General features: G+C 57.0%; 1 protein-coding gene across 8 annotated transcripts in view; it reads left to right on the top strand.

Annotated features, from left to right (window-relative positions):
- DLGAP4 (DLG associated protein 4) overlaps window positions 1-25,370 on the top strand; it is a 178,535-nt gene that overhangs the window by 12,515 nt on the left and 140,650 nt on the right. For 6 of the 8 annotated variants that reach the window (XM_054845794.1, XM_054845795.1, XM_054845802.1 and 3 more), the window contains exon 2: window positions 14,033-14,179. The gene's annotated coding sequence lies outside the window, so the exon portion shown is untranslated. Of the gene's footprint in view, window positions 1-14,032; window positions 14,180-14,260; window positions 14,387-25,370 lie in introns of those variants that run through there. The other 2 variants (XM_054845797.1, XM_054845799.1) reach the window with 1 other exon arrangement.

Genomic DNA, 25,370 nt, shown 5'->3' with positions numbered 1-25,370 from the left:
AGAGGTTGCTCCACATTTAACCAGCACGGTGCAGGGAGCTGCGGTTTGGACAGTGGGTGCTTTTCTCCCAGCTGTTGTGTTGTCATCGCTGTTAAATAGGTGTCTACAAAAAATATGCTGAAATGGTGTAAAAATGTGGCTGAAAGCGCTGTTCTCTCTCAGATCATATGTTTATGGGCATAAAGAGCTTTTATAGGTAGATTAACTTAATTAAAATTGAAAGCACTCATTAATACCACTGCAACTGAATCTAATAATACCTTAAGCGGGCCAGGTTCATCTCTGTGATGAAGCTGCTCCTCTGTGGGGCCTGTGTCCCTGAGGTTTCCTGTCTCCTCCCTCTGCCTTCACATCGTGTTTGCATTTCTGTGTTGGATGATGTTGTGCTCACTCAGCACCAAGGGTCGGCGGGGAGCACCCAGGGCCAGGCGGGGTGGGAGACCATCCAGGGTGGGTCTTGCAGATGTTGAGTCCCAGCAGGGTCATACCAGGGGTGGAGGGTATGTCTGCCTTTGTGCCCTGAAGATGTGGCTCATGCTTTCAATCTCTGGCTCTTTGCTCTCTCTCTCCTATGGAAAGCCTTTGCATGCAGCATGGAGCACTTCTGGAGGTAGCTGAGCTGCTTGGGCTTGTGTCGGTGGGTTGGGGAATGGGGGTCAGCACTAGGATGACTTTTCATAGAATCATAGAGTTCCAGACTGGTTTGGGTGGGAAGGGACCTCACAGCCCATCCAGTCCCACCCCCTGCCATGGACAGGGACACCCTCCAGCAGCCCAGCTTGCCCAAAGCCCCATCCAACCTGGCCTTGAACACTGCCAGGGAGCCAGGGGCAGCCACAGCTTCTCTGGGCACCCTGTGCCAGGGCCTCAGCACCCTCACAGGGAAGAATTTCTTTCTAACATCTAATCGAAATCTACTCTTTTGGGAAGGGCCAAAGCTGTAGAGCAGTTCCTGAGATGGTCTTAGACCCGCCTGATCTCCTGTTTGATCTGGAGCAAATTTCTCACCCAGGAGAGAGGAGCCCAGTCCTGTAAGGAGCTACATGGGAAACAGGGGCCCTGCTAGAGACAGCACGGGTTCAGAAGGGGCCGAGGCCAGCTCTGCTGCCCTCCTGGGCTGGGAGCAGTGTCTTGTCTCTGGGCACTGTCTGGAGGAGGTGTTCAGACCAGTCTCCACACACTTGCGGAGACTTGTGGATATGGGCGTCATCCAAAACGCACAGGCATGGGGCTGCCTCCATCCTGCCCTGTGGGTGGCCGCGGGGCTGGGATGGTCCTCTCAGAGGTACGGCCATGCCTGTCTGCACATGCAGGGACCGTGGCGCCCGTGGCGCTCAACGAGTCCCATCACAGCACGGGGCTTTCCTCTTGGAGTCCTTCCCCAGCCAGAGCAGCTCTGCCACGAGGGGAAGGAGACAAGGGGGGGGCCCATGAGTAGTCGGGGTGCTTGCTGTGCTGCTGCCTGCCGATGCCCAGTCCTCCGGCGTGACTTGCCAGTGGGCGGGCGGGAGGGAGGGTCCGTGTCCCCCTGGAGATAGCGCAGGTGGCCTCCAGCCCGGCGCCAGGCTGCCCTTCCCTGGCAGCAGCATGAAGATCCGATTTGTCTCCCCTGCCTTCAATTGGCCCCACTAAGCAGGTTTTAATTTTGTTAAATAAATATGAAGTAATGGCAGTGGGGCTAGGAGCCAAATGGCCTGGGGACATCCTTGAGAGCCAGATGAGCTCTGCAGAAGGGCAAGACTCGCTGCAGGAGCCGTGCGAGCTGGGGATGGCGTCGGGCAGAGCCTCCCAGGGCGAGAGGGAGCTGCTGGCAGCGGGGCCGGCGGGGTGGTCCTGGGCTTGCTGGCGTGGAGCAGATGCGGCTCCACGCTGCGGTGTGCTCACAGAGCCTCGCTGCCTTCAGAGCAATCTCTAAATGGCTGCTAAACATTACTGTCAGAAGCACACTCATCTTCCCTTCCTAATTAGTGGATCAGACAGTAATTTGTAATCCTTTTGAATAGGAAGATCTTAGTGTCTAGCCCTGGAGCCTGGGCAGGACACAGGGAATGGCAGCACGGAGCAGAGCTTGCCCGGCCGACAAGGTGTTCGGGCAGGGAAAAGGCAGAAGATCTTTCTGCAGGGTCCTCTCAATCTCTGCAAGAATTGCTCTCCCCTGTCTCTTTGGTCCAACGCACCTTCCTCTTCCTTCTCCAGAGTTTTGGCATTTTCTTTTCTCTCTGATATACCAAGTGTAAAATAATCAGCATGGCAGCCCCAGCAGCAGGCTGGCTCACAAGTCAGCTCCTGCCTGTCTACAGGGTGGTGGAGGTGGCAGGGTGGCAGAGCTGGCAGGAGCCCCAGCCCTTTGCGCCGCTGGCGAGCTGGCTGGGCACGGGCATGCTGGAGTTGGGATGGGCTGGGGTTGGCGAATCCCCCCCAGAGCAAACCCATCCTCGTGTGAGTCTGGTCTTAGGTGCACTGGTAAGCGTTTACATTTTCAAGGCTAAGGATAAAATGAGACCTGGGAGTAGAGGGGGAAAAAAAAGCCAAGCAGCTGAAAAATAAGATGCAAGGGAAGCAGGAATGAGGGCGAGAGGTGCACAGAGGGTGAGGCGGTGAGCAGAGCAAGCAGGAGCGGACCCAGGTTAGATGGACAGGGGGAGGAGGACGATGGGCTGGACTAGTGTCCATCAAGAGCAACATGTGAAGCAGAAGTTTGGTGTGATGGCCACAGCCTATCCCAAGCGTCAGCATTTCCGTGTGGCCCTCGGACAGACCAAGCCGTGCTCTAGGGAGCAAGGCAGAGGTTGGGGATGGAGGCAAGGCTCACAGAGGGGTCATAGCAGCTTCCCTGCACATGCAGGAGCAGTGGAGGGGAGAGTGGTTGTGGGGTGGGCTGAGCCAGAAGGGCAGCAGGCAGACCTGCAGGCATAGGGTGCCGATGGGTGTTGAGGCTCATAGGAAGCTCTGGGTTTTTTAACACTGGTAACAGGCAGGAGTGGTGCTTTGGGCAGACTGAGGGGACCAAGGAGCAGTAGCATGCTGGGACAGGGTCATGCAGCCCTCACCGCGTTACGTATGGCACTGAGCAACTCCTTGCTGCTGGTGTCTTTAGCATCAATTAATCTGGGAAAAGCATATCTGTCCTGCATGCATTAACCTTTATAAATGGCTTAATATGAGGTGCAGCCGCAAAGCATGGGAAGGGTTGTGGGAGTGGTGCAGACGCGGCTCATGTTGTCACTCCGGGCATGAAGAGCCTGGCCCCAGGGCATGCAGCCTTGGGGGGCAGGTGCCCATGGGGCAGGCAGGGGGACGGAGCCGACCCAGGTCGCAGAACAGAGATCTTGATGGAAGGAAACAGCTACAACCAGTGACTTCAAGGAACACCACTTTCCTACTGCGTTTCTACAGTCTTTAGAAGAAAGTGTTTATAATAGCATCGGTGACTCACTGAGCACGCTTTACTCACCAGTTAATGACTGAGCAGAGTTCCAGGGCTCTTAGCGATTCTGGCTTAGATAAACTCAACCTTTTGCCCAGATTCCCATTAATAGGGGAGAGTGGTCTGGGGCAAGTGAGCAGCACAGGCAAGTACAGCATCTTCTTACCCCAGCCCCAGCCCCCCCCAGCTCCCCGGATGCTGAGAGTCTGCATCAGAGCCAGGAAGAAAGGTGAAAGTAAGCGACTTCACAGGAAGGCTGGAGAGTCACACATGTAGAGGCTTCAGAAGCCACATGCTCCATTTTTGGAGCAAACCCCCACACAGCTGCACCCCGAGAAGCTGCCCACACGTCCATGGAAAGGGTGGTGAGAGCCACCGAGCTCCTGGAGGAGCAGGAGGAGGTGTCAGTGGGATGGAAGGGGCACCATGGATGGAGCAGGGAGCTGGGGAGCCTCAGGAGCTGCACTTGCTGTGGTCCCTGGTCTTACATAAAGTTATGAGTCTGCAGGGGAGAGGCTGCTTTGGGGGGGAACAAGAGGTTCCTGGAAGACAAGCTTCAAGCCAGGCCTGGCTACGAGTGGCTTGCAAGGAACAAAGCACGGGAACGGGGCCACCGTGCAGTGCAGGACCTTTGTGCACTCTTAGAGCCTGCATCCGGAGAGGGACAGGCTCTAGCTTTCTGGAAGAGAGCGCGTCCCACCAACATGCCCAAGCTTGCTGCCCTGGTCATGCTCCAAGTGAAACACGCCATTTGGTGCGTGCTGACCATGGGAAGTCCCAGCCTGGCCATGGCTGGAGCTGTTGACACCAGGTCGGCGGAGCGCGCGGGAGCCCATCTGCTGCATCCTGGTCCTCTTGCTAAGGATGAACTTCCCCTGGCTCTCGCCCCGGTGGGCCGCACTGTGCTACCCAAGCAGTGAATCATGCAGCCAGGGTGAGTGGGTGCTTGCAGGTCATCACCAGCCTGTCATCACTGCCATGGGCTTTGCCCTCCAACCTGCCACGCTTGTCATGCTCTCTGGGGAGGTTTTGGTGGCCCCAGGCACTCGCCGGCTGGTTTGGGCAAACCAGAGGCCAACCCTCCACAGGTCCTCCCCTCCTGGAGCGGCTCTGGATCAAGCCACTCCACATGAAGTATGAGCCTTGACACCAGCATTGGCACTGGTTTAAATAAACTGTGGGATCGGTGAGATCAAAACTCCTTCCTTTTGTGTGCTGGGAGCACACACAGGTCTGGCTTGTGTGCGGGGATCCTGTGATGGCTGTGAAGGCTCCTCTCCTTGGCCAGGCACATGCCGGGTCGGTTGTGAAGCTATTGCAGAAGCAGGATGTGAAGACAAAAATTAAAATGATGCTTGAGTGTGTGGGGTGGGGAGGGGACCCGCAGGAAAGGAAGTTGAGCTCTGCCGGCTTTACTGTCCGTGCTGCCTGCACCACCCTGCTGCAGCCCGTGGCCGTGCACAGGGGGGCTGGAGGCTGCTGGGCTTCCTTGGCCAAGGTGGGATGGACCCCTGGGGCCTTCCCCGGCAGGCAGGCAGGCTCTGTTCAGCCCGGCATGTTCAGACCAACGTGTCCCTGCTGGCACCAAGGCCAAGAGCCACGGAAAGACCCATGTGTCTGAGAATACACTTTCTTGTGCCTGTCTATCATGTTTGGATGCTGGCTGCGTCCAAACTGCCTCCTGGGATGGTTCCTGCCTGCGCTGGTCCCAAACCACTCCCTGAGCCCAGCCAAGGGCTGTGCCGAGACTGGAGGGGTCGGGGCTTGGTGCCTGGGCTGGGGAGGTTTCCTGGAGGCTGGACCCAGGGCTGCCCACCGCAGAGGTAGCCGGAGGGGGTGATGCCTCCCACATTGCAGAGCAGGGAAGGGGCTCATGCTCCATCCTAACCAGGCATGTCCTGGTTCACGTGGACCAAAGAAACCCCTCCTTGGTCAGAGGGACTGGGAAGAGGAACAGTGAGAGGTTTCGGGGGGCTTCACCGGCTCCTGTACGCCTGGAGCAGGGGCCTGAGCAGCACCTGGGCAGCAGCTCAAGAGGGGCTGCTGGCAGCAGCCCCAGCCCAACGCGGATGTGGGGTGCCCGGGGAGCCACGCTCAGGCCCTGGCGCCTGCACTGCCGGTGGACAAGGCGTTCCGGCAAATCCATCTTCCAAACTGCTTTTGACAAAACCATGGGGTTTGAGCTACTTGTTTTGCTGTAACGGGGTAGTTCATGGCTGCCCCATAATCTTGCCAGGCTGCGAGGTGTCGTCTCCTCTGGGCACAGAGACCTGCCAGGGCTGGCCCCGGTGCCCAGCGGGGCGAGGGGACGTGTGGGCCTCCTGGACATTTGGGGGTTCCAGGTCCCCAGGGAGGGCAGGCCGCCCAGAGGCAGCTCTGTGTGCGTGGGATGGACGGGGAGATCATCCCAAACATTTGCACCGGGAAGACAGCAACAGAAATATTTACAGGAGAAGGAAGGGGATTGAAGAAATAATTTTAAGATTTTTTTTTCCCTAGCTTTTCCTTTTTCTCCCTAAATTACCAAATCTGGGACAGAGAGCTGGCTGTTTGCATTTGTCACACATACACACAATGTTATATCTATGCATTATCTTGACATCAAAGGGAAAGTGTGACGTTTCTCTGGCTGTGCAGGCAAGAAAGGACACTGCCTGCTTTTGGGAGAGAAGAGGTTATTATCAAAGGGTTACAGACAGCTCCTGGAAAGGAGAATGAGAAATAAGGACGGAGAGCACAGAACTGGGAGCGACAGTGAGGCAATGCAAAAGCAAATCTTCTCCTGGTCTTTTCATCCTCCCTCTTTATTAAAGCAGGGCAAGACCGAGCCTCTCACGGCATGGACTTAGTTATTATTTTAAGGAAAAAGAATCTGCCAATGTGATGGCTGGAGGGAGTTGGGGGATTTTGTTTGGGGAGGAGACTAAAGGAAACCTATCCACGACAAAGCTTTACCGCAGCGAGGCTCAAGGTTAAGCCAACACAGCCACCTTACCACAGCCGGGTGGGTGCTGAGCTCCTCGGGGCGGGGATGCTTGTGCCACCATCTCAGCTCCCTGAGGAGTTCAGCACCTCACCCCCGTGGAGCCCAAGCGCCCGAGCACTTGGAGGGGCATTTCCCACCGTGCCATGTGAGCTCGGGAAGCTGCTGAGCACCCGGGTCAAACCAAGCTTGGGCCAAGGGAAGGTGTGAGAGGCGGCGTGTGGAAACGGACCTGGCTGGGCGCTGGCCTGGCCCTGCCCCGGCTCCTGGGGACGGGCAGGCCCACGGGAGCCCCCATCCCCCCCGAGTCCTTCAGTGCATCCAGCCGTGGACCCACAGCCCTGCCTCCTGCCCTCCTGCCTGCCCTCCCTGCAGGCAGGGCAGGGTGGCAAGCTGCCGGGGGCCTTCCCCACATCCCCCTCCTCTGCGCACGGGAGTGGATGACCAGCTTGTCCCCGTGCACGTCCCGGCAGTGCCCGCGACTGGCAGCTGAGCCCTCTCCTTGCATGGAGTTGTCCTCAGTGGGGCCAGCTGGGCAGCCCGGCCGAGCCAGCTGAGCTGCTGCCAGGCAGCTGGGCAGCCAGGAGGAGCATGCCCTGCTTCCAGCCTCCCAGCTGCTGCCCGGGCAGCCCCCAGAATTTGCCAGATGACAGCTCGCCTTCCACCCCAAGAGGTCTCCCAGCAACGGGGTTCCTGGGGCTTTCCATCGGTGCAAGGTCAGATGCTCCCAAGGGCTGCCATCCCCGCTGTGGAGAGCTGCAGACAGTGTCTTCTGCTGAGCTACCTCCTTTCTGCTCCATCTCTCTCCTTGCACCAGGGAAGAAGCCCAGAGGGACAGTGGCAGCGATGTCCCCCAGCCAGACTGCTTCCTAAATGCCCCACATCCAGCCCTTGCTCTCCCCTGAAGCTCCTCACACCAAAGCAGCGCGGCTGAGCTCCCCTCTCCACCGCACACACCACAGGAATGCAAACAAACCCATCTCAGGGCTTTTCTGCAGTGGAACTGGGTATGAAAAACAGGAGGGAGAAAAACTGCCAAGCCTGAGACTGGTGGTAAATCCTGCTGGGGAGCTCCTGCAGGGACTCGGTGCTGGAGGGTCCTCGTGGAGGTGACTCGTTCCAGTGCAGGGAGCTGCAGGCTTGGTGCTTCCAGCCATGCTCCGGAGCTGGCGGAGCTGGTGCAGATGAGCTCACAACCGGAGAGCAGCAAACCGCAGGGGCTGGATGTGCACGTCGTCCCTCCTGCTGAAGGTTTCTTGTCTGTCTCGGGGGAAGCCTGGAAGGCGAAAAGGCTCCTGCTGTCCTCTGAGCGGCCAAGGTCATTTCTGGGAGTCGGTGCAGATGCTGGCTGCCACGTGGCTCATGCCCGCAGCACCGTGGGGTAATTAGCTGGAAAGACGGCCAAGCGGTACGGGAAATGGGCAGGGAGAGGAAGGAAACAGCAGAGCCATGCCCAGATTGGGGCCTGAGGAGGATGCTCTTCTCTCCAGAGGTGCCTCCCCATGCTCAGGGCTTCAGCCCCTGGAGCAGTGGGGAGACTTGTGTGGGCATGTGTGGGGCAAGGGGTGCGAGTTCGGGCTGTGCCGGCTATCAAAACTGTCTCAGTTCCGCATCAGGGTACTGCAGGCTGCCCATGGTGCCTCTGCAGTGCCCCCAGCCATCCTTCCCCGGCCCTCCACGGACAGATTGTGTTTGTTTCAGCTCAGCGCGCTCATTAGATTAAAGTGGAAGAGTTGATCTGATCAAACTTGGAAACACAAAAATAAACGTGCTGGGTTCAGCAGATGGAAGGAACAGCCTGGCAAGTCGGGCGAGCGATGGCAGCGCCCCACAGCAAGCGCTCGCAGCAGCTGCTTCGCAGCAGCCCTCGGACACACCTTCCCCGTGCCACGGTGCGTGGTGCTCCTGCCCCACGGAGCAGTGCGGTGGGGATGCCGGTGGGGATGCCGACTGTGGCGGTGAGCCCGGTATCTGCTCCCGTTGCCTCCAGGCAGCCTACGATGGGGGTCCCACTCTCACTAGCGTTCACCGGGGCCGAGGATTTGCTGGGTGCTTCTGTCATAAAACTCAGCAGCGCGAACAGTTATTCCTCATCTTGAAGGAGAGCACTGAGAACGGAGGTGAATGAACCCGTGCACGACAGTACAGCTGCCAGATGAACGTTTTATGGGGTATTTACTTTGCTGTGATGCTGAAGTACCTCTGGAGTTCAAGCACTGCTGAAATACATCTCCCCTGTCCTTTCCAGCTCATTAACACCCGAATGCAGCCTGGCCGGCACGGGGAGCAGCAGTGCCTCTCTGGGGATCCTACGCCCTCTGCTCTAGCAGAGAAAGCCCCCTCCGGCTTTCTGAGGATAGCCTTCCCTCAAGCCCTGCCCTAGTCCTTCCCTGGAGGGGGCCTGAGTCCTCCAGGTTGGTGGCTCTGAGACCCCTCCCCGAAGTTTCCTAACCACCATCCATCCCCGCCAGCACTGAGGGAGGGACTCTGCAGTCGAGGTGTCGGCCAGCAGAAGGGGAGCTGCTTCTCCTGCTGGAGACTACTCCGATCTGTCTCTGCCGGGGGATTCTGTACGTTGCTGTCTGCTCCTCCAGTTTCGTAGTCATTTTGCCCCTTAGGTTTGGAGCTGCCTGACCCCCAGGTCTCCTCCCAGCCCAGCGAAGGCTGGTTGTACCTTGAACCTTCTCCTTAGTTAAATTTCTAATGGGATTTCTAATGAGTTTCTGATGGGTCCCTGGTCTGGGGGGGCTCCCACTGCCCTGTGGCTGGGGGTGATGGTTATAGCTCCTGCTGAGCTCAATGGGAGATCTGCCCAGGAGGGAAGGAGCTGGTTGCTCAGACCCCAGAACCAGTGTCCCCGAGCACAGGTCCTGCTGTTTTTGTGCACTAGGGGACTGGACTCCAGCACTAATATTCCAGCATGGATTTTAAGTTCTTTGTGGGTGGTTTGAGTGATCCTGGCCATAGTGATCCCAGCAGCTCTCCTCAATGGCTGGATTGTGCCTTGGTGGTTCTCTGTTGTGTGCATCTTGCTGCCCAGAGTGTGCTGCTGATGAACCAGTGTTTCTTCAGGGAATGATGTCACACAGACCAAGTACTGTCTTACCCAGAGTCCCCATCCCTCTGAGATGGATGCTGTTGGGGCTGCTCTGGCTCCTAGTCTGCTTGTGTGTTGGGTGAAGAGGCCAAGATTCTCGGCTTTGGGAGATACAAGCTCTGTCCCTGGGTCTTCTCTTGGCTCCCTGTGATCTCTTTGGCAAGTCACTACCCCTCTGTGCCTCATGATACCTAGTTGCAAGACAGATTTAGGGCTCATCAGATGTACTGGGGAAGGTCTTTCTACTGGTGTCATGCAGCCATAGGATCTGCAGTGGTGGAGCAATTACAACCCCTCTCTGTAGTGTGTGGGGACAACCTTGGGCCAGCATCATGCCACTGTCCTCAGCCCACTGGGAAATGATGGGGCTGGGATGAATCTTTCTGCTTGCGTTTCTCAGTCTGGGAAACCTCCTCCTACTGGTGAATGCTTCTGGGTTGGCTTCAGGGTCTTGTGAATACGTGGGGGTTGTCCGAGACACTGAAGCAAACTGTTTTTTAAAGAAAACCAAGCAGGGCAGTCCTATGCTTTGCTTTGTAGCAGGTGACCTGCTTGGGATCAGGCAGTCATTTCTGCTCTCTCAGTCCCAGCAGGGTTTTAGAGCCAGCAGTGAATGATTTGGGAGGCACCTGGGATGGGAAGGGTCTGGTTAGCATTTGGGAGTGAGGGAACAACAATTGATACCAGTTGGAGATTGCCTTGGTAGTGAAGAACAAGGAAATGGAATGTGGGGACGCTGGTCCCCAGGCTGTGCCAGGAGGGTGTGGAGGTGGCCTGATGCCAGATGGGGAAGGTGGTACAGCAGTTTGCGCTTTCCGATGGGCCCAGGGTCAGATAACTGCAGTGAGGATGAAAGGATGCAGAAAGTCACAGGGGAGGGATGTTGGGGGTGATGGGGCTGTGACCAACTGTCCTTACCACGGTGGGGAGAGGAAGCTGCTCTGTGGTTGACAAGCCTGACCACTTCTCAGTGATCAGTCCTTGGGCAGCAGCTCACCTTGGGTCCTCCACTCTCCCTGCCCCATGGATGGGACTTAGCCCGAGCTCTCAACCAGTCTGCCTGGCAGTCACAACCCCTGTCTTTGCTTGGCACCTGGTGCAAAGAGAGGAGTTTTGAACTCTTCTGTCTTATGAACTCGATTTTTTTTTCCTACCCAAATGTCTTTTTCCCCCCTTGCCAAGAAAGCTGTCTGATCAGCAGCAATTAACAAAGCAAACTGCAGTAATGACCTTTATAGTGTATTCTGTGTGGTGTCTCTGAATGTCCTCAAGAAGAACGTGCCAGATGTTTGGGGATTTCTGCTCTGCAGAGATAGGGCCAGGACATGACAAAGTGCGGTGGGAGATACACAGGAGGGGCTGTGCTGGACAGGCAGTAACGGTCACTCTGCTGAACTTCACCTGGAGCTGACATCCATGTGCATAGCCTCTGCAAGCAGTGGTCCTAATGCTGGTCAGCAGACCAGGCGTGGGCTGCGGGACCAGCACCAGGGTCTCCCGCCAAGGCTGGGAAACTTGGAGCTCAGCAGCTGACTGTGCCTCTTCAACTGCAATAGGTCCTGCAAGCCCTCGTGGCTGCCCAAGTTCTTCCGATGGTTTGATCTCAGCTATTCTTGTCTTGCTGCTGTTCAACAGCATTTCCAGGAAAACGCTGGACTCGGGTACTGCTTTCACATCCATCATCAATGATTCTCTTTTCATTTGCTTTTTGGGCTTCACCTTTTTAATCCAGCTGTCTTCTGCCTTACAAATGTTCTTTCCTCAATTACTTACGCCAAGCTGCAAGATTGTCTCCATTCATCTCAGGAGCACGATGAAGCTGTGCACTCAGCCAGGGCTTCGCCAGCTGAGTTCACAAGAGCTTGCACCAGGAGCTGCCCCCTGCATTGGCAGTCCCCACTTATGCCAAACAGATTGCACTGGGGTGAGGAGTGGCTCCACCCTGTGCTTTCACCACTGACCACATCCCAGGTGGCTTCAGCCCATCTGACTCATGGGTCCTCCAGGTGCAAATGGTGCGGGAGCAAATTTCCCTCCTCAGCCTTTATCAGAGGATGCACAGTGACACTTCTTATTCCCCCCCTCTCCTCTGGTGCTGGTGTGGGGATTATCTCTCAAGGGACATGAGGAAGGAAAGATGCCTGGCTTTCTTGGAGGAGCAAGTTGGAGAGCAAGCAGTTTGTGTCCACTTTGCTGCAGCAGCTGTCAAGCTCCTGTCCCATCCATGGGGCATGGGTTGGGGTTGGAGATCACCCAGGTGGTGATGGCTCTTGGTGAATGCCTCTGAAGGAGGAGCAGAGCTCTGCAGAGTGCATGTTGCCTCTGGCCCCACATTCAGGAGGCAGAAGAAGGACTTCCCAGAGAAGGGGATCCAGCATCAGCTTGGAGCTGATGTGAAGTCAGAGCTGGGAGGTGCCAGATCCCCTTACTGGAAAGAGGGACTGTTGGGAGAGATCCCACTCTAACATCTTCTGATGAGGACTGTGCTGTCCTTGTTCCCACTTGGGATTTCAGGCTCCTGATATGAACTATGAGCATTTGGAGCGATCCTCTGTGTCCTGTGCCCTGTCCTTCTTAGAGCTGCCCCATCTCCTGAAATGAGGGGGCCGTGGGTAGGGAAAGACAGGTCATGTTTGAAGGGATGTGCTGAGCTGCTCTCAGGTGCCAGGGCAGGCCACAGCCAGCTCTGCTGTGCTGCTTCCCAGACTAGGGACCAGCTGAGACCATCCCTGCACGAAGGCTGCTTTATCCCCACTTCTTAATGCTCTTATCTTCAAGGCTCCCCTCAGATTAAAGCCCAGGCAGTCAGTCCCCTCCCTGGATTTATTGCAATGCAGTTTTCTTCCTCTAATCCGATCAGGGTGTAAGCTGCTCTTTTCAAAGTGCACGGGGAGGACAGATGTGCATGTCACTGGTGCGGTGAGCCAGGCTGACTGAAAGTGGTGGGAAGGTGCCCTGTGCTTTAACTTGGTGGCACAGCTGACTGTTTTCATGGCTTGAACCCCATTTCTCCCCTGAGCCTCTGAGAGCAGCTGTGTGATGCCCCAAGTACACCAGCAGTCATAAGGTGAAAGGTTTGCTTTGGAACAGGGTGAGTTGCTCACCATTGCTGGAGTCTGTTGACCTTCCTGGACACTGTCATCAGGCTGGAGCCCAGTCTTTGGTCTCTGACAGGCATGGAGAACCTGGAGTCAGGGGAATGGTACTGTCCATTTCACAGGACCCTGGCAGGGGTTCAGGTGACATCTGAGCTTTTGATGTCAGCAGTGTGACTGCCATCCATTCATGGTGGACTGGTTGTTCCTGATGGGCTCATGAGTCCATGGCCATGCTTGGAGCAGGGCTGGAGAAGCCAGGCATGGACTTGCATCCCTGCTTCATAGAATCATAGAATGGTTTGGATGGGAAGGGACCTCAAAGATCATCTAATCCCACCCCCTGCCATAGGGGGGACACCCTCCACTAGCCCAGGTTGCCCAAAGCCCCATCCAACCTGGCCTTGAACACTGCCAGGGAGCCAGGGGCAGCCACAGCTTCTCTGGGCAACCTGTGCCAGGGCTTCACCACCCTCACAAGGAAGAATTTCTGCCTCACATCCCATCTCCATCTCCCCTCCTGCAGCTTCAGGCCATTCCCCTTGGCCTGCCACTCCCTGCCCTTGTCACCAGCCCCTCTCCAGCTTTCCTGGAGCCCCTTCAGGGACTGGAAGGGGCTCTAGGGTCTCCCCAGAGCCTTTTCTTCTCCAGGCTGAACAAGCCCAACTCTCTCAGCCTGTCTCCATAGCAGAGGTGCTCCAGCCCTCAGATCATCTCCATGGCCTCCTCTGGACTCGCTCCAACAGCTCCATGTCCTCCTTGTCCTGGGGACCCCCAAGCTGGATGCAGTACTACAGGGGGGTCTCAGCAGAGCGGAGCAGAGGGGCAGAATCCCCTCCCTTGACCTGCTGGTCACGCTGCTGGGGATGCAGCCCAGGACACGGGTGGCTTTCTGGGCTGCTAGCACACATTGTTGGGTCATGTTGAGGTTCTCATCCACCAACACTCCCAAGTCCTTCTCCTCAGGGCTGCTCTCAATCCATCAGGGCTGCTCTCAATCCACTGAGAGTTCCTTCTTTGTGTCTATCTCTTGCTCTGCTGAGGGACTGAGGAGCTGAGACCACTCCTCTCCGCATGGCTGGGTCCCTGCTAGGGCTCTTCTAGTCCTTCTGATGGGTGCCCTGTGGGTCAGCCGTGCTCAGTGTGTTCCCAGGGAAGGCAGGGGCATATGGGCAGCTGGGGAGGGCTGGTGGAGAGGAGAGCTAGTGGGAGATGCTGGGTACGAGTGTGCTTTGAACCTGACAGGTGGTGATACATCTGGGGTCTGAGTACTCTGGAGCAGGAGCATCTCTGCTGGATCCCTCCCTCACTGGTTGGGCCTGAAGGGACCTGGGTTGGGGGAAGACTGGAGGAGTATGACTCCATGATGAGGAAGGGACTTGGGTTAATCCATGCCTCCCTGGACTTACACTTGTCTTTGCCCTCCTCAGCCCAAGGAGCCTGGTGAGCACGGTCACAGAGCTGCTGCCTTGCTCTGCCCATCCCACAGCCAGTGCATGGACCACCAACGCCCTCCAGCTCGTGAATGACTGCAGCGTCCTGGCAGAAGAGTCACCTTGGAGAGCAGCGTCCGGACTGTGAGTGCTCCGGGCACCACGGGCAGGGCAGGGCATGAGGCAGGACCCCCGTGGGGTCATGGTCCTGCTCCATGGGGTTTCCTTGGGGCGAAAGGCAAGAGGAGCCTGTGGGTGTTGGAAAGCTGTGGGCTTTTCCTCTCTCGGGATGCTGTTGCCCTGCGAGGTGAGAAGAGAGCCTGAGCGCCGGGTGGCAGCGAAGGAGGAGAGGTACTGCTGGCAGAGCAAGGGAGACAGGGGGCTGTCCGGGGTGCACCGGTGAGCTGATGTGAGGTGCTGGCATGGCCCCAGTGGGCTGGGGCAGAGGGTGACTGGAGGACTCTGATACGGGTGGGTCTGGGGACAGGAGAACTGTGATGGTGTCTGCGCTGGGTGATGCCTGTGGTGCTGGGCAGTGGCTGGAGCAATGTCAGAGCATGGGAGCATCCAGGCTCCTGCTGTGACTGTGGGGCAGAGGCTGTGGAGACCAGGCCAGCCATGAGCCAAGTAGCAAGCAGACCCAGGAGGCACCTACACCCACCGGGTGTAGGGCAGTGGGATCTGTGGGGCTGCCCCTCGTCATGGTTTGCTTCCTGCACTCCGCTGTTAGCATGTGACCGTGAGTTCAGCTACACGTGTGGTGGTCCCCAAGGCCCCTGACTCGCTGCGGGCTAGGTGGGCAGGAGGAGGATGCAGATGCTCAACCCCCTCTGGTGAGCTGGAGAAGGAGCCTTCTGCAGGGAATGGCTGCAGCCCTCTCAAGCACATGGAAAGCCTGTATTTCTCCTTCAAGGAGAGAGATGAGCGTGTAGAAAGGGCAGGGCTCTGGATTCCAGCAGTGTTGTCACAGCTGCTAAGGTCCATTGGAAAGGAACTTGTTCTGAAAGCAGCAGACACTTGAGAGGTGGTGAATAGGCAGAGCAAACCTATGGAGGAATAAATCATATGCCTTCCCCGTGTCAGGAACAATCTCCTGCCCTGTCCCAGGATGTGACACCAGCTCCATCAGCAGCTCAGCCAAACCCAAACATTCAGAAGATCGTGATTTGGCCTCCCAAAGGGAGGAGATGGTCATAAAATCCAATAAGCATCAAGAGCATGTCAGGGGATTTTCCTTCCCAGCCCTGGAGCCTTGGTCAATAGCAAGCGGCTGTGGGACCCCAAGGGGTGGGAGACAGTGCAGGGGCTGGTGTGGGTGCCCTGTCCTGGCCCTGATGATACTTAGAAGTAACGACAGCTTCTCCAAAGAGCACAGGCTTCTGGGGAGCTCATGACCCTCACAGCATGTGGTTTTCTCAGTACAGCAGCTACCCTTCTTTGAATTGTTGTCACAGGAAAATCCATGATGTTTTTTAACCAAGTTGATCTTTTTGCCCATCCAGTAAGAGTGTCTTTGTAGCCTTCTGGGGTCACTGAGGAAGAAGAAGCATGTGGTTTTCTGCAGGCTGACACACATGGAGGTTTCTCCTTAACATCGAGGCTCTGGCAAGTGGTGCAGAGACCTCAAGATTTGGGGATGAGGATGGAGGTCGAGCATACATGCATGGAAGGATGGGCTGTGCACCTGAGATGGCTGCTGTGTTGGATTGAAGATTGAGACACAACCGCATTCTCATCCCCTTTTGCACTGCAGAGAAGACCTCCTCCAGGTTTCCTCCTGGACAGCACATGCACAAACAGCAAACCCTACCAACACCAACCAAGCACGTGGTCTGGTGGTGACTGAGACACAACGACGCTCCAGGCAGCTCCCACACACTGTAGTGCCAAGGACAGGGCAAGGGCCAGAAGGAAATTAAATCAGATGGACTTATTTGGGTATTTCCTGAATGTTCCATCCAGGAGGATGGGTGAGACAAAGCTTGGTGTCTGATTTGGGAAGGGACACCCGAGAGCAAATAGTCACAGTCCCCACAGGGCGCAAAGGTAGATGGTTGCACAAAGGAAAGTGATGTCCTCAGGGTAGGAGAAACCACTGGGAACTCCTCTGGGCATTGGGACCTGCATGGCACAGTGAGAGCACCAGCCCCGGTCCTCTGCTGCGAGAGCAGCGGGCAGCAGGAGCAGGGTCCTTGCTGGCTGGCCTTCCCCGCTTCCCCACTCCCTGGCAATCACCCATCTGTCTCTTTCCCTTAATTGCAGTTGCTTGATTTCTCTCTGGGTTCTTTTTTTTGTGTAGGTGACACATGTTTGGTTCGAAGCACTTAATTACCTCTTGGGATGCGTTTCATTTATTCATTAAGATAGAAATTGGAGTTGTCGGGTTTGCCTTATTTTGCTATTTTTTTTTTCCTTCTTTTTTCCATTCTGTATTTTGTAAGAAAACAGTGAGGAAAAAAAAAATCCCCATATATCTCCAGCACGTGTGTGCCCAGCCTCTCTCCTCGGTGCCTCCTGAGCAGAGGAGCGGCGATGGGGAGGAACGGTCCTCCCTGGCAGTCTGTTGGCACGTCACGGCTCTTTGGAAATTGGAAGGTGGATCGCGGTGCCGATGCCAAGCCCAGCTCCCACACTGCTGCCGTGGGAGCTGCTGGAAGGCGAGAGCCGTGTGCCAGGTGCTCTGGCTCGGGGCAGGAGCGCTTGCGATGGAGGGCTTGCAGCCTGACCCCCCCTCCATGCCTCAGGCTGCATGGTGCCCTCGGCCCCTGCCTGGCATGCTGGGGAAGCTGTGTCATGGGGGCAGAGACAGGCCTGGTTCTTCCTCTCTGACCTGAATGTCTTTGCCCTGGGGATGTCTTTGCTCGTGTTGCTGTGAGACCCGAGGCTCGGGGCCAAGGATGTGTGCGCAGGATGTGCTCTTGCCCTGCCCATGTGACTGGGAGATACCCACTGCGCTCGTATGGTGCTGGACTCCACGCTGGCATTTGGGGATGCGGTGGCTGCACAGTGTGTTGGTCTGCAGATGGGGATGCCAGCACGTAGCAGGTGATGTCCCAGGAGGCGGGTGGCAGAGCTCAGGACAGCCAGGGTGGGGGACGCACTGCTGGATTGGCTTCCTGCGCCCTTTGTAGCATGGCCGGGCAGCGGGTGGCATCCAGGGTGCTGATGCAGTGATGCTCAGGAGGGAGGAGCAGTGGGCATCTCCCTGTTGCTAGAGCTGCCCTTCCCACTCTGAAGGACATGTCACGGGAGCAGAACAGAGTGGTGGGATGCATGGTGCTTCATTGGTACAAGCCACCTCCGGGTGCCCCTGCCCTCCTGTGTTGTGGGGCAGGCTGGAAATGAGGGACCAGCCTCTCCCTGCACCTCTTCGCAGCACGAAGGTGCCCCCTCACCACCGGGCCAGGCTGGCAGCCTTGCCTGGGCTTGGCGGTTGGTCATTTTCCCCAGACCTGGAGAGGACACTTGTGCATGGCCAGGCCTGACGTGTGCCCGCTCCCAGCCAAGCTCCGTGAGCAACCCTTGGCATGACACCCCCGTGCAGGTGGAGATGGAGCCATTGGGCAGGACCTGGAGCTGCTCTCCCCCATCTGCTCGCTCTGTTCCAAGGAAGCCAAACCCCTCCTGGCGCCCATCTGAGAGCGGCTGGATGCTTTAGCACCTTCAAGAAGCAGGATTTTGCTCATGGCTGTCTTAAGCAGGGACCTTCTTGCAGTTTCTGCACAGAGCGCTCAGTGAAATGCATCTTCAGAAAGGAGACTTGGGTCCTTATCGCTAGTCAGGACTTCTGCTTTCATAACCCTTCTTGAAAGTACCCGAAAGTGCCGGTGTGACTGTGTGTCTCTTGCCGTATGTCTCATCAGGGCTCCGGTCTCACTCTGCCTTTGTCTCTCTGCCCAGGGAATGTATCGCGGTAAACCTCCTGCTGCCTATCGATTGTGAGAAACCAATAACCCAAATTAATTGAAAGGAGAAAGCAGCCTTGCACTAGAAGCCCCCGTCCCTTTGCCACCTTGCGTCCGTGCACAGAGGCCTCAGGGACAGCTGCTGTCTGTGCTGGGTAATTGCATAAACCTCCCCGTTCTCTGACTTTGGGTCTGGAGGTGAAAAGGAGCCCGGGCTGGGTGAGGTGGGGGAGCAGGGATGTATTTGCTGTGCTCCTGCGAGGATCTGCCTGTGTGGCTGGAGGGAGCTGCAGGAGAGGGCTGGCAGAGCCTTTGTACGTCGTGGGGGAGAATCTGAAATTAAAAACTAAGGAGTGAGACTGATTAAAGATCCCAGAGCTCTGAGAAGAGGCAGCTGAGGACTTCTTACTCCTAATGGCCTCCTTTTGTATGTTGAAGAGAAGGTTACTCTAAGGCTCCGGCGTTGCTTAGTGACATGTGCCGCATGCAGAGCCAGTAAATGGGAGCGGGATTACCCCAGGGCTTGGTTCAAAGTCAGGGTCCAGCCTGTTTGGGAGGGACTAGGGGCCTGCTCCCCTACAAAGTCTTGCTTCCTTGAGCACAGAAGGAGATGGTGGACAAGGGTGGGATGGCGAGTATTTACACTGCTCAGCCCAACACCCGGCCCATACTCTTTAGGTTTCCTCCTGAGAGAGGAATGTATTCCCTGAGCACATCTGTAATGAAGCACGTCTTTCCCAAAGCATTTGGTGTTTCTGGAGGGGTGAGGGTTGGCTGGAGGGTGCTCTGAGCTGATGTTCAGCCTGGAGAACTGCTGGCACAGGACAACATGAATAACATGGAGCCACGAAACCTAGCACCTGACTTGCAGGCTCCAGCTCTTCTTTCAAAGGGAAGAGGTCTGGCCTTGCAGGGTCAGCTTCCACATTTGTACGTGATGAGTTTGTGGGATTGTTTTGGTTTTTACACGCTGAAGGCCACTGGTGGAAATAGCTGTACTCCTTCTGGAAGCTTGCTTGCTTAGAGACTGAATAAAAGCAAAGGACAGACTTTAAGGCTTGGTGTCTGTTGCCCAAGGCCACAGGTTTTCAAAGTAGTGTCAGTGCCCAGACCTCTGCAGATCCATCTTCTGTCTGGCACAAAAGTAGAGTACACCTTCTTCCCTGTAGAGAAACCCACAGGCACATACTGGAGGTAAAAAATGGAGATCCTAATGGTTGCCTGGCTACCTTCCTTGATAAATAGCAATCCAGACAGCCGATGGGTTTGGGTTGTGTGTGGATAAAAGAGAAAAGTATGGAAGGACAGATGAGCAGGTGGACGGACAGATGGATGGATAGATGAATGGTTTGTTCTAAAAAGTTGAGCTGAATAAATTCAGAGGTGAACAGGTGGATGCTGTGGTGGGGAGGATGGGACCGCAGAGGCAGACCTGCAGGGCTAGTTTGGCCAAGGGCAGGTGCATCTCGCACCTCCTGACCCCACACATCCCCATGCTTCTTCTTGTCAGAAGCCTTGGTGCATGCAATCCACCCCAGGTCCCTGCCCCAGCGATGGCTCTCTGCTGCTGGGGATTGCTGTCCCTTGTTTTGAGGGTTTTCTTGGTTTATTCTTTCCTTTCTCCTCCTAAGCTCTCATCAGCATGAACAGTCCCATCAGGAAGAAGCGGCCTGGACCAAGAGCACAGGCATTTTCTGTCCCTTGGTGAGAGCCCTCCTTAGAGCAACCACCTCCCTCCCTCACTCCACCCCCCTCTGCTTGGTTTCCAAGGGCCTAGAGCGAGGATGAGTCATGGCTTTTAGCAGCAACATGCCTTCCTCATGAGAGGCTCCCTGGTCCAAACGGGATCTCTCTATAGAAAGCCCGCTGCACATGTACTGGATCTCAGCTCCACGGTGCTCCTGTCCCCTTTGTCAGCCAGGGGCTGAGCTCCCCTGAAGGCTTGTCACTTGTAAAGGACCCTGTGGACACCGTCCCTGGGCTTCCACGCTCCATCAGTCCCTGAACATCTCTGCTAAGGAGCACAGAACCAACCTCTCTCTCCCTGGACAGTGGTGGCAAACGTTGAGTAAGGTGGATCCCAAAAGCTTGGTGATGGGGGAACTTGTACACCAGCAAACGTGGGGATTGTTTTGCTGCAGATTCCCAAAAGATCTTCCTAGCCCATGGTGCTGCATGTCTGGCAAGAGAACTTGCCATTGGATGTGTGAAGCGGGTCCCGGGTGTTGGAGATATGCACATGTGGAGATGCATCTATAGGGATCAGTAGGAAACTGAACAGCTTGCACCATAAAATCAGTCCTCTGGGAAAGGGGCAGCCCCATTCCTGGGGGCTCAGCGCACGGCCCCCAGTACAGACCAGGCAGAAACGAGCAGCTTGCCCAACACCGTGTGCCAAAAAGGGAACAAATCCCCCCAGTCCAGTTTTCTCCCAGCCCGGGTCCTCCGACTGGTCTGGCAGAGGGGCTGCACAGAAAGCAGAGGGAACACTGCCGCGCACTGCCTGTGCGTCCGCACGGCACGACCACCCTCCCAGCAGCGCCCTGGCACACGCTGCAAGCGGCTGCAGCCACGCGCCGGGAGCACTTCGCTCCCACCATTTCTCACAGCTCTTGTTTTGCTGCCAGCCAGCCTCCGCAGACCTGGAAGCCCTCTTCCCTCTGCCTTCTCCTCCTCTCCTCCCGCTTCCCAGGTTTGAAGAGAGAGCTCAGCCGAGGCTGTCTGTGCCAGAAACAAGCACAGGAAAATGGGAATGGATGGTTCCTGCCCCCAGCCAGGCTGCCTGCTAGGGAAGCTTTAGCTTTGTCTACAGAGCCAGGCTCTCCTGGGGCCACTTCCAGGACCTGCCTTGGGCAGGAGAAGGTGCCGGTGTTTTTCTGGACCCCTCTGCTCTCTCTCCAGAGTGGTTGTTTTCCTTCCAAGCAGCACTGCAGCACTCGAATAAGAAAGGATTTGCAATGCAGAGAAAAACCTCCCACCCGCCACTCAGCAGCGTGTGGGCTGAGAGCAGAGCTGGGAGCAGCTGTGCCACTTTGCTTTAACTGCTTGGGCTCAGCACTCCTCCTGCTCGTGCCCTCTGGGCTCGGCTGCCTCACAGCCTGTTCCGGGTCCGTTCCTGGCTCTGGGACCTGGGCTCTGGACCTGCCAGGTGGGCTTATGACACCCCTCCGGGACCCTCTGAGGTCCTGGGGGGTGGAGCACTGCCCAAGGACCATCACCAAGGATGGTGATGCTCTGATCTCAGCTGGTTTGGGGCTTGCTGCATGCTTTATTTTCTCAGTCCACTGAGCAGGGACAGGGCTGCCGGCTTCACTTGGTGCTTTCCTTTGAGTCCTGGGCGTGAAAAGCGCTACAGAGGGGGTAGAAGCAGATATAAGACGCTGAGATTTCTGTGTCTGCGATCCAGCAGATTGGTGTGTTACTATAGAAAGTGGGTGGATGCTTTGGGAACGGGGCGCCGCAGAGGGCCTGGAGGACTCAGAGGTGCCGCAGGTTAGTCCCCACCAGAAGGGAGGACACTGCTCCTGGTCCCCTCAGGTCTGGGCATAGTTTTCTTTCTTGCTGGGAAAATGAGGATGGCTGGTGGAGGCTGGTTTCAAAGGGGCAATGTGTGCTTGGTCTTCGGTGTCCCCCACAATGGGCTGGCAGAAAATCAAGCAGGTAAGAGGGGGCACCATCCCCAGATCTGGAAACCAGTGCAGACCACATCTGCTCTCCTGGGAAGGCCACCATGCTCTCTGCTCCCTGGGGAAGCTTTAGTGTTACCTACAGAGAGGAAGCAAGCCCCTGTCAGGCACCGAGTAGGTATTTGTGCCCTTCTCAGTCTCTCAGTGCAGCAGGAAAAGTCTGAGTGATCCCAAGCCCATTGGGGCTGTCGTGAGGGACATCACAGTGCTGCTGCTTTGCACTTTGGGCTGCTGACCCTGCGTCCAGCCTGGAAAAAGAGGGCCGTGGTGGCCCACAACTTGGGTGTCCCCCAAACTGAGGGTGCACCTGGGTGTGATCTGCAGGGAAAGCGCTGTAGTGGCTAGGCTCCCGGTGCCCCTGAGCCCGGGTGGGACAGGCATCACTTCTGCAGCGCTGACTAGCGAGCCCCAGAGCACGTCCCCATCTCTCCTCCCACCCTCATTCCCCCGATACCCAGCTGAATGCGGGGCCTGAATCCCATCACTGAGCAGCGGGAGCAGAGGCAGCACGTCTCTCTCCACAGCTGTGACACCGCACTGTCACCTTGGAGGGGCAGAGCATTGCCGGCCAGGGACCCACCGCCAGCAGCTGGGAGTGCTGGAGACCCTGAAGGAAGCCAGCCATACCATGGAAGCCCAGGGGGTTTATCTTCCAGGAGCTAAAGGGGCTTTCACTGCTCCCCTCTTGGTTTGCAAACGGCTGCTGGGTGGCTTTGCCCCTCGGTACTGGGATGTGCTGGGTTTCTGGGTGAGCTGGGAAGAGGGCAGTTCGGGATGCGGTGGCTCGGTGCAGCGGGGTCTGCGTGGCTGCGGTTAGGGGCACGCCGTCCAGGCTCTGCCGGGGAGATGGTTCCTCCTTGAGTTAGGCTCTGTCCTGAACAGGCGGCTGCTGCGCTGGAGATGAGGGGACGGTCTGAGATCATTACTGTTAGCCAGAGTAAAAGGGAGAAGGAAGCTCTGCCCCCTCCACAGGGCAGGGTCTCATGGCGGGAGGAGTTGGTCTGGCTTGCACGTGGAGGCAGGAGACCCCCCAGCCTCCTCAGAGCCAGGACCACCTGGGACCTCACCGGAGGGATGTGTTTTCTCGCTTAGAGCACAACTGTCAATGGAAAAGTCTCGGCACAGACTTCAGTGCTCAGAAACACTGTGGGCTGGGACATTTTGGGGAAGATTTTTAACTGCAGCAAAGAAATTTGGCAGCTTGGAAGCAATCTAATCATCCTCCTCCCATATGCTTGGTTCTATTTAAAAGGGAGCATGTACCCGATTCCTTCCGACCAGCACAGTGACATTTCCAGAGTGCATTTGGAAATAAATTTGGCATCCGCTGTCAAAATCTCAGATTGAGCCCAGTGCGGCTAATTTGGGCTCTGAATGCCTTTGCCTCTGCAGAGCACCTTTCCCTGCTGAGGGATCCTAAAGGCAGCAACGGCAGGGTTTGCTTCCCGCGGCCGGGATGGCGCAGGCACCGGCCGGGCTTCGAGGGCTGAAGGACATGAGCCCTTGGTCACTGGCTGGTGGGTCAAGCCCCTTTTCAACAACTGCTGAAGCTGCGGAGGCCATTCCCTGACGGGTGGTAGCTGCGTGCCAGGCTCTCCCAAGCTGCTCTCTTCCCAGCATGGAGGCAGAAGGAGCTGCGGATGCTTGGGCTCATCCTGCCAGCCTCCCAGGAGAGACAGGGCAGTCTCCTTCCCCTTGCTCACTAACAGAACACCCATCCTCCTCCAAGCTCTCTGCTCTCCAGAAACCTCTCTGAAACAGTCCTGCCTCCTCCCATCCAGCGCCCTGCCCGGTGCGGGGCTGACAGGCTGTGGAGGGACATGTAGGGTCTCACCTTCCCCCCGCCATTGCACACCAGCTGCTGAAGGGCTGAGGTGATGCCCCAGCAGGCTGGGAGCAGCGTCACGCGCGGCAGCACTGCCCCACACTGTGCTGGGTGCTGCGTGCAGGCGTAATGAAGCCCATGTCCAGCTGTCCATAGGTGAAACCTGGCAGGAAAGCGGGGGCCACTTGTACCTCCCCTGTGGGAACAAGCACGGGGTACCCGGGCAGGCTGGCGGGCCTGTCTGCATCCTGCGGGTGCGTCTCTGCTCTCCCCGAGCTAGGTGATGCTGCACACACACGAGGTTCTGTGCCATGTACGCCTGTCTCAGCGTGCCAGGCTGGGGTAGATGGACTGTATCTAGAAATGACACCGGGTGCCACATCTCTGGCCAGGAGCTGTTCCCTCCCCTCACCCAGAATCTCCGTCCAAGCCCTGCCTGGTCCCCCCGGCCCCACCAAGCCCTGCCCTGCCCACGGCTCTGACCCAAACCGCTGCAGGCTGCGGGTGCACAGAGGTGTGAGCGCACACGGCCACCCATCCAAGGGGACAGGCTTCCTCCCTTCTTCTTTCTTCCCGCTGGTTTTGGTCTCCCCTAGTGCTGCGAAAGGGCATTGGGGTGAGGGTGGAAGAGTAAAGCGGGTTGAAAGCATATGGTCGGATTAATGCTTTATCTCTGCCTCCTAGCTATACATGTGTTCCTTCCCTGCCTGTGCCATTAGCTTCGTTAGCACCGCTGGAGTGGTGGATTAAATCCAGTGAGCTGTGCAATGAACCTCATTGCTTGAGTCAGTTTTAAGGATTATGGTGAATTATGTAGATCAGAATCAGACAGCAATCCGGGCATGGCCCGACGTCTCGAGGGGGTGACAGGACTGTAGCTTTGCCATTTAGGAGGTTTGCTGTGATCTAATTAGATGTTCAAACAGACCCTCCTGGCCACAGCTCTGCAAATGCCGGCCCGCATTTACCACTCCCCCCCTGCGCTCGGCTTTGCTCAGTCTGTAAACAGCAAGGTCTGGGCGAGGCTTGGGGACAGAAGGGGCAGGAGATGCTGTGGTTAGCGCCCAGCTGGCCGAGGGTCCCGAGGCCGTGGAGGCAGCGAGGGAAGGAAATAAAGGTAGGGAATGAACAGACCCCTCTTGGCACCAGGTAGGAGGTGGGACCTGATGTCTCCCTCCGCCCAGGCTGAGCAATGGGGGGGTTGCAGGGATGTGCCTGGGTGCAGGCTGCACCTCTGCTCCCCGCTGCGCAGTGCCACGCAGCCGGCCGGGCCGGGGCAAAGCGCTGCTGCAGGCACGCAGCTCTGCACCGCTCCTGCCAGACTGGGAGCAGCACGCCCCGCTCTCGCTGTGAGCTCCCACTGGGGCAGAGGAGGACCCGTCGGTGAAAAAGGCAGGATCCTTCATGGCAGGGGAGAGGTGGAGCTTCTTCCATGGTCCTGATCTAGACCCACCGACTGGCACAGTCCTTCTGGGCCATCCCGGTCCCGTTCAGACATGCCGTCTGCCGTCCGCACCTCTGCAGTGCTCACTTCCCGCTGACCGGGGCAGACAGACGTGGGGTTTTTACCCTGGCTCTCTCCTTGAGCCCGTTTGCTACTCCGTCACTCCGCAGTGATACGAAGCGTGCTGTGCACTGGCGGGAAAAGCCCAGAAGCAGCCCAGCTCCCATCAGTGCCCTGACCGAAGTGCCATGGCCCTGGGGCCCGTGAGCACCCTGTGCTGAGCGTTGGGGGGGGCTCACCGGTGGCCAGCACCCTCTTGCCAGCACCCTGGGTGTGCTCAGTGCAGATTTGTCCCAGAGATGGGCTGAAAGGCTCTTCCCAGGACTGGGGCTGCGGCATGTATCCGGCGCCGCTGAGCCAAGTGCCAGGGTGGGCTGGAAGGGGGACGTTTCTCATCTTGGCCAGTTTTGAGTTT

Source organism: Grus americana, chromosome 17 (assembly GCF_028858705.1).
Source record: "Grus americana isolate bGruAme1 chromosome 17, bGruAme1.mat, whole genome shotgun sequence".
NCBI lineage: Eukaryota > Metazoa > Chordata > Aves > Gruiformes > Gruidae > Grus > Grus americana.
This window is presented reverse-complemented; position numbering and strand designations above follow the sequence as displayed.